Genomic DNA, 8889 nt, shown 5'->3' on the forward strand with positions numbered 1-8889 from the left:
CCGAGCCAGCAGGAGGAGAGGCCCAGGCCAGGCTTCCAAGAGGCACCGTGCCACCTAGGCTGGGCTGCGGCGCAGTTCCTCAAGCTCTGCTGTAGTGACCCCTCTGGGAAGAGCAGCCCCTGCCCACCACACCACCTGCCCATGTAAGGGTCTGGGGTGCCCCTGTGTACCCCACCTCTTGAGGTGGCAGGGATCAGGCCTATCTCCAGGACCACCCCCACAGCTCCTAGTCTATGGGGGCATTCAGAGAGAGTCTTTTAGGACCAGCTATGGCTCCCCAGTGCCCCCGGGCCAGGCTGCAAACACAGCCCTCCAAATCAGCCTCAGCTCTTGCCCCCCGCCACAGCTCCCTCCAAGGCAGCTTCCTTCTGGCCCCTCCTCTGGCACTGGACACCCCTTGCACAGTGACTTCTCCACCTCTCACACAGACTTCCTCCTGGGTCCCCAGTGCACCCCAGCTGAGGCTTGAACCCTGCAGGGCATAGCCAGTATAGCTGCTGTGAGCTGGCAGTACCCTACCCATGCTGTCACCTCTGAGGACAGCCCTTTCTCTGCAGCTCTATGGGGCCCCACATCCTCTGGGTCCTGGACAGCAGGACAGGGACATGGCCCGGCCCTGCTTCCTGGAGAGAGGAAACCTCTCCAGGATTCTAGTGAGGAAGCAGGGTGACTGGGTGCCTCCATGTCCAGTGACCCCCAGCTCCAGACACAGGTGAAGAAGCTGGGAGCTGGGCCTGTGTGGCTGTGTACTGGCTCCTGCCTGGGTGGCATGATGACCACCACCTCTGCAACCAGGGCCTCAGTCCTCAAGGTAGCTGAGAGGGACAGAGTCGCCTGGGGGTCACAGACTCACCACTTCCAGGCAAGGGGGTGGGAACACTTGGGCCATTCCTCTGCAGCCCTGCCTGGAGTTGTTTCTGGAGGGCTGGAGGCCTGGAGGATTTGAGAAGAGCCCCCTGTGGGCTCAGCAACCCTACCCACACTCCTGGGAAGGATAAAGGAGGCACAGTGGGCAGAAGCCCACATTGGGGCTGGTGAGTGCTCTCCAGGCCCCAGGGGCTGGGGCAGTCCTGGAGGCAGGGGAAGGGACAGAAGACAGGGAAATCCGGCTCATGAGGGCTTCTGGGAACACTGGTCCACACCCAGGCATAGCCCCATCCCAGGCCTGAGACAGCCCAGCTGGCCCTGCCGTGTCTCGGCCTGCCGGGAACTGAGGAGCTCTGCCCCCAGCTGCCATCTGCCATGCCCGGCCTGGCACACCTCAGGTCCCCCACATGGGTCTGGGTTTTCTCAACTCCTTTCATCAGTTCACGAAAATCAGATCTGCGCCTTATGGAGGCATCTGTGTCCCCCAGGGCAGCTGCATCTCCAATCTGATGTCACAAGTGCTGCAGGAAGTGGTCCCTGCTGCATCTCAGCCTGCCACGGGCAGGACCAAGCCGAGTTCCCAGGTCCAGGCACCTCAGTTCCCACAGGCACAGACCCTGGACTGTGTACCCGAGTTTGCTGCTAAGGCCCCGCAGGCCTGAGACGTGGCTGCAGAACTGTTTGTTTCTTCCTGCCCCAAGGGTGAGGGTCCCTGAGCTCACTCCCACCTCCAAAGCCCCAGGTGCTTCTGCTCCTCCTTGTGCTGCTGCCTCCCGTCCAGAGCCCTGCCAGGCCTGGCTCTTTGTGGGTGCCCAGGAAGCACCCACAGACTCACTGCAGAAACAGTGTCCGCAGAGCCAGCTGAGCCCCAGGCTGGCCAGATCCCGAGGATCACAGCCTTGGCTGGCTGGGAGAAGGGGCCTGGAAGTTGTCCGGGTCGGAGAAGTCCTTGGCCCTGGTCCTTGGTCCCGCCCAGTCCTCAATGGTGTGAGGAGCCTGAGCCCCAGCTGCTCGGTGGGGCTGGTGTGGGTCACAGAGCCAGGCAGTGAGGGAGCCACAGCCTCCCTCCTCCCCTCAGAGCCTGACAGGCCACCGCCCTTCCCCCAGCCACTGTCCTGTGCTTGAAGATATTGCACCTGGCATGGTTCTTGGGGGGACCAGAAGCAACCCCTCTCCCTCCACCATTGGCACTTGGGGTAACTGCAAGGCTGAGCAGAACCCCTCTGTCCAGAAAGGAGCAAGCATGGCACGTCCCAGGGCACAAGAGACTGCGACCCGGCTCTGGGGAGCTGCACGGGGCCACGCCAGCAATCCTGGGCCTGGCAATTTGGTCACCAGCTCACTGCTCCCCACGCACAGGCCACTGAAGAGATGAAATGTTGGGTGTGGAGTGCTTCCCTGGCACTTGGATGGGGCAGGCAGAGCAGGTGGCCCTCACTCCTCAGTCCTTAGGAGACGCACGCCCTTAGAGGTCACAGTCACTTTAGTCACTCCCTCTATGACCCAACACAAAGGGCTCAAAGCTCCAAACATGTCCAGTTCTCCAACGTCCCCCTGGGACAGGCCTGAAGGATGCAGTCCAGGGCTGTGCCTGGCTTAGGGGACAGATCAGATTCTAACGCATGTGGACTTCATCCTTTGTCGCCAGACTCCGGGCAGACGCCTGAGCGCCCCCATCTGGACCAAGGGACGATGCCCGGGCCGGCAGGTGATGCTCGTGATCCCAGAGGTGCAGGCTGTGCACTAAGCAAACTCTCCAGCCACTCTTGCCCAGGCCAGGGCCACCCTGTGTCTAAGGACCTGTCTCCCACCTCTGCTTTTCACTGAATTCAATTCTCATACCAGAAGGCTCACCCTCTAGAAAGGTGCAGTCCTGCAGCTTTTGGTACCCACTGTGTTGTGCATCTGTCCCCACTAATGCCTGAACATTTGCATTGTCTTGGGAAGGAATCCACAGCCAGCAGCCATTCCTCCCTCCCTCCCTCTCAGCCCTCTGACATCCCATCTCCATGACATTGTGACTGGGGTGTTTCCCAGGAATGGGCTCCTGGTGGGTGTGCCCTCATGTCCTTTTTCTTTTAATTCATTATGTTTATTGGTATAGTTCAGGTATGCAATACGATGACATTCATCATTGGGAACTTGTACCTTTACGTGATGTATCTTGGTTCGTATTTTCCCCCCATTCATTCCCCTACCCACCCTTCCAACCTTCCCCATTTACAGACTTTGTTTCCTCTTTTTTTCTTTTCTCATATTTATTCCTTTCCCTTCCGCTATCTGTCTCACTTTCATTTGCAGTAATGTTCTCTAGGTCCAATCATGTGGTCAGAACACTGATCCTGTTCATGACTGAATAATATTCTACTGCCCTGATACCTCAGTTGTCCAGAGTCCAGGCTCGAACTTTCCACTACTTAAAAAGCAAAGTTTGAAAAAAAAATCTGCTGAGTGTTTGTAACTTTAATCGCTAGTCAACCCAAAATCCAATTTGAAAAAACCTGTATGAGCCAAGAGTATTATGCTTTGATATTTAATGTACTGTATTTATTGTTAGGTGTTGCAGAGGGTATTTCCACCACCTCGGGCTGCTAACTTTGTGCTAAAACCCTGGAAAATGAATTTGTAAGTGTAAACTTTGGGCCTCAGAAGCAATTATTTGGTTCTCTGTTACTTCTTTAGGAAAAAACATGTTTAGCTCTCGAACTTCTTGGTGTTTGAACAAGAATTTGGAACAAATTGAGCTGCACGTCCCAGCTATCACCATGCACAGATGTACTGCATTTAGTTTATTCAGTCACCCACGGGAGGACGTTTGAGCAGTTTCCATGTTTGGGCTATTACGGATGGCTCTGCCATGAACACCAGAGAACAAGTTTTTCCGTGAATGTGTGATTGGCTCTCTGAAGCACGAATCTGTGAGTGAAGACTGGTCATGCTGTAGCTCCATGTTTGAATCCCAGAGGAGTGGCCAGACTGTTTTCCAGAGAAGCTGTGCCACTTCACAGCCCACTGGCAATCCTCGCCAAAACTAGCTGTTTTATTGCAGTCATCGTTGTGGATGAGAAGTGGTAACCCGTGGTTGCTTTGATTTGCATTTCTCCAGTGTGATGCGAGCATCTTTCCATGGGCTTATTCACCAGCTGTGTATCTTCTCTGAAGAGATGCCTTCACAAACCAACTGCACAGTTTTAAATGGAGTTAGCTGGGCATGGTGGCATGTGCCTGTAATCCCAGAGCTTAGGAGGCTGAAGCAGGAGGATTGCTGCCAGTTCCAGGCCAACCTAAGCTACATAGTAAGTTCGAGGCCAGCCTGAGCTATCTAGCTAAACCCTGTCTCAAAAAAAACAAAATTAATTAATGAATTAAAAATAAAAATGGCATTTTCTTCTTTTTTAAAAAGCACTTTATTGACATATGATTGACACCAGAAGACAGATATATGTATTTATTTAGTGTATTTGGCCTGATAGGTTTGGAGACAGGCAGACACACGTGATATTTCAACCCCAATCCATGCCCTAACACAGCCATCGCCACCACATTTGCTCCTGCTGTCTTTATTGTTATTGTTGTTGCGTTGTTCGTGTGTGTATGTGTGACAGAAACACTTCCTGTTAGCTCTACCATCTTAAGTCTTGTAAGTGTGAGACACAATACCATCCGCTAGGACACTGCGCGTACAACAGGTCTGCAGGCTCATCCCGCTGCATGAACCGACATCCTCTGACCACTACCTTCCTCTTCCCCACTACCCCAGTCCTCTCTCTGAGTGAGGAGTTGGCCTTTTTCAGGCTCCTCGTATCAATGGCGTGGTGCTGGACTTTGGACGTCGCCCTGACTGGCTTGTGGGGTACCCAGGTGGCCAGGAGGTCCTGCTTATTCTGTTACTTCCCTGACTCTTCTCCGTGCTTCAAAAGCACAGAGGCGACCCCTCCTCTGCGAGAGGGGAGCCCAGGGCCTGGCGCCCCATAGGATGACTGCCCAGGGGTGTTGAGAGAGTGTGCTGGGCACTAGCGTGAGCCAGAGGGCTGAGTGCAGGGTCTCCCCTCCGTGTGGCTGGCACCGTCCAGTCCGCTGTCTGAGTGGAACGAAGGACAGAGGAGGGGCGCATTCTTGCTCCCTCTTATTTCACTGAGTAGTGCCCTCTAGGTTCATCTGCACAGTCACAAGGACAGGATTTCCCTCTCCTCTTTGGGCCCAAGCGGCATTCCATTGTGAGTACTGCCACTCTTCCCTCACCCCACCCATCCGCCCCTGGAACACCCTGCTTCTCTCTCTCTCTCCTCATGGTCAATTAGGTCGTCTCCACATTACAGCTACTGTGAGCAGGGCTGTGGAGAAGCTGGGCGCACAAGTCCTCCTGAGGCCCTGATTCCAGGTCCTGTGTGTATCTGTTCAGAAGTGGAATTGCTTGACCACAGTGTAGTTCTGTCTTTCACTGTTCGAGGAACTTCATGCTGCTTTCCACAGTGGTTGTACTAATTCACACACACACCCCCGTCAATAATGTACAAGAATTCCCTCCCCTCTGTATTCTTAGCCTCGATCCTCGTGTGTATATTATAGCTATCCCAATGGTTTGTGAGACAATACCTCACTGTAGTTCTATTTACATCCCAGTAATGAGTGATGTTGGACATCTTTTCACATCGCCTTTAGCTGGTTAGACATTGCCTTTGGTCACCTGGTTTGTTTGTTTGTTTGTTTGTTCCTTTGCTCATCTGAATTGGGTTATTTGGGATTTTGCTATTGAGCGCTAGAGTTCCCTCTATAGTTTGGAAACTAACCCTTTACTAGACACCTGGTTTGCAAATGCCTTCTCCCATTCTGTGAGTTGCCTTCTCCCTTTGTTGTTTGTTTCCTTTGCTGCGCAGAACTTTTTGGCTGGATATAATCCCACTTGTCCATTTTTGCTTTTGTAGACTGTGCTTTTGGCATCATATACAAGAAGTCGTTTCCAGGACTAGTGTGAAGAATGTGTTTGAGTGTGTCTCTTTCTAGGAGTTCTGGGTTTTAGGTCTTACGTTTTAACCTCTCAATGCACTTTGAGTTTTGGTTTGCACACAGCATGAGAATCCAGTTTCATTCTTCTGCACATGGCCTCGTAGCTTTCCCAGCACCACTTACAGAGTTGTCCTCTCCCTACTGTGTGTTCTTGACACCCTTACTGGAGGTCAGTTGACCCTTCATACGTGTGTTTATCGGGAGGCCATCTAGTCTGTTCCATCGACCTAAATATCTGTGTTTATGTCAGCATCACTCTCTTATCATTATTGTAAGTATTTTAAAATCAGGAGATCTGATGCTTTCAGATTGTTCTTGCTCAAAATTGCTTTGGATATTTGGGTATTTTGTGGTTCCATACAAGTTTTAGGACCTTTTTTTTTTCTATTTCTATAAAAGATACCATTAAGATGTTTAACACAGAGTGTACTGAATGTATGTATTACTTTGGGTTATTTGGACTTTTTAACATGAATTCCTCCAATCCATGAATACAAGGAATTGACTTGTTTCCATTTGTTTTCATTTCTTTCATCCCTATTTTATCAATTATATGGATATATATTTTTTATAAGTCTTCCACTTCCTTGTGTAAGTTTATTCCTATTTTATTCTTTTGGATGCTACTGTAAATGGGATTCTTTTCTTAATTGTTTTTCATAATTCATTGCTTCACAAATACAATTTATTGTATATGTTGATCATGTATCCTGCATTTTTATTGGTGCTGCTAGCCGTTTAGTGGAGTTTTAAGGATTTTCTACAAAGAAGAGCCTGTCATATGCAAACAGACCATGTTTTACTCTTTCCTATCTGATTTGAATTACTTTTATTCTCTCCTCTTGTCTGATTTCTCTGGCTAGTATTTCTACTATGACAGTGAATAGAAGCAATCTGATTTGGGCATCCTTGCCTTTTTCCACATCTTAGAGGAAAAGTGCTCAGTTTTTCATTACCTGTTATATTGTTATCAGTAGGGTTTTCATATATGGCCTGTATGGTGTTTATAAGTTCCTCCTACACCTGACTTGTTGACAGATTTTAACATGAAAGGGTGTTAAATTTTGTCAAATACTTTTTTCCTTCACTTGTTGAGATAAATCAAATGATTGTAATTCTCTATTCTGTTTCTGTGCTTTGTCATGTTGCTTGATCTATATATGTAACCATACATGATTCTAGGGTAAACCCTACTTGGCCGTGGTATATAATCCTTTCAATGTGCTGGTGAATTAGGTTGCTACTATTTCATTCTAGTATATATGTTCCTCAGAGGTATTGGCCTACAGTTTTCTTTTCCTGTTGTGCTCTGCTCTGGCTTTGGCATCAGGGTGGTGCTGACCCATGAAATGAGTTTAGAAATGTTTCCTCTTTTATCTTAGGGAGAGTTTAGGAGGAATGAATATTTCTTTAAATGGTTGGTAGACTTCTCTTGCAAAGCCATTTATTCCTGGACTTTTCTTATTTGGGGGATTTGTGTTTCCAACTCCTTATTTGTTATTGGTCTATTCAAACTTTTTATTTCCCTTTGATTCGATCTTTAGTAGATTGTGTATTTCTAGAAATGTATTCATTTGTAGAATGTCAAATACATTAGCATATAATTATCATATGAATCTATGGTGCTTCCTGTCATTTCCATGACAACAATGATACTGTTTCCTCTCTCATTTCTGAGTTCATGTGATTTGTCTCTCTTTTTCTAATCTAAGGGTTTGTTGATCTTATGTACTAAAGAGCCAACTCTTTTTACCTTTAATTTTTCTGCTGCTTTTCTCTTCTCCATTTCATTCATTTCTACTCTGACCTTTGTTATTTCTCTCCCTCTATTAGCTTTGAACTTAGTTTCTTCTTTTTCTCATTTCTCAACTTATACAGTTAGGTTATTTCAGAACTTTTTACTTTTTTAATACAAGCACCTACAATTATAAACTACTTTTTGTTGTACCTTATAAGTTTTGTTATGTTGTGTTTTCTTTTTTTTTTCTCATGGAGTTTATTGGTACATTTTAGGTATACAGTACAGTTACATTCATCAATGGAATCTTGTACCTTTACATGACAGGTCTTGGTTCTCATTTTTCCCCTTACCCCTGCCCTCCCTTCAACCACTCCTCCCTTCCCTATTTACAAATACTTTATTTCAATTTTTTTCATTTACACATATTTTTTTTCTTTTCCCTTATTTCCTTTCCCCTATCCTTCCCACTTCCCCTACACCTTTAGCCCTTGTCTTCCTATTTCACATTGTCAATTATACCATTACAAACTTATGAACAATTGTAGTTTTTCACACCAAAGAAGCTATTCGGTATTTACACATGTGTGACTTATTTATTTCACTTAGCTATTAGGTATTTACACATGTGTGGCTACACATATTTTTTTTCTTTTCCCTTATTTCCTTTCCCCTATCCTTCCCACTTCCCCTACACCTTTAGCCCTTGTCTTCCTATTTCACATTGTCAATTATACCATTACAAACTTATGAACAATTGTAGTTTTTCACACCAAAGAAGCTATTCGGTATTTACACATGTGTGACTTATTTATTTCACTTAGCTATTAGGTATTTACACATGTGTGGCTTATTTTTTTTTCTTTTTTATTGAGGTTATTGGTACAATCTAGGTATACAATACAGTTACATTCATCATTGGGATTCTGTACCTTTACATAATAGGTCTTGATTCTCATTTTTCCCCTTGTCCCTGCCCTCCCTTCACCCCCTCCTCCCCTCCCCATTTACAAACACTTTATTTCCATTTTTTCAGTTTCTCATATTTTTTTCCTCTCCCTTATTACCTTTCCCCCACCCTTCCCACTTTCCTTACACCTTTAGCCCTTTACTTCCTATTTCACATTATTAATTGTCTCATTAGGATCCTGTGTACTCTTATAGTTTTTCACACCAAAGAAACTATTCAGTATTTCAGTTAAAGAATTCTCTGTATGAACATTAAAAATAGGGAATCCTAAAATAAAACTAAAAAGGAAAGTAAAAGAGAAAAGGCA

At 46.9% G+C, this 8889-nt stretch overlaps 1 long non-coding RNA gene across 1 annotated transcript in view; it reads left to right on the forward strand.

Moving 5' to 3' along the window:
• Positions 1-2425: 2425 nt before the first annotated feature.
• Positions 2426-8889, forward strand: part of LOC104851776 — a 22010-nt gene continuing 15546 nt past the window's right edge. Inside the window, exon 1 of the long non-coding RNA XR_777280.1 lies at positions 2426-2575. This is a non-coding gene — a long non-coding RNA (uncharacterized LOC104851776). The remainder of the gene's footprint in view (positions 2576-8889) is intronic.

Source organism: Fukomys damarensis, unplaced genomic scaffold, assembly GCF_012274545.1.
Source record: "Fukomys damarensis isolate Sample0158 unplaced genomic scaffold, DMR_v1.0_HiC HiC_scaffold_21, whole genome shotgun sequence".
NCBI classification, from domain to species: domain Eukaryota; kingdom Metazoa; phylum Chordata; class Mammalia; order Rodentia; family Bathyergidae; genus Fukomys; species Fukomys damarensis.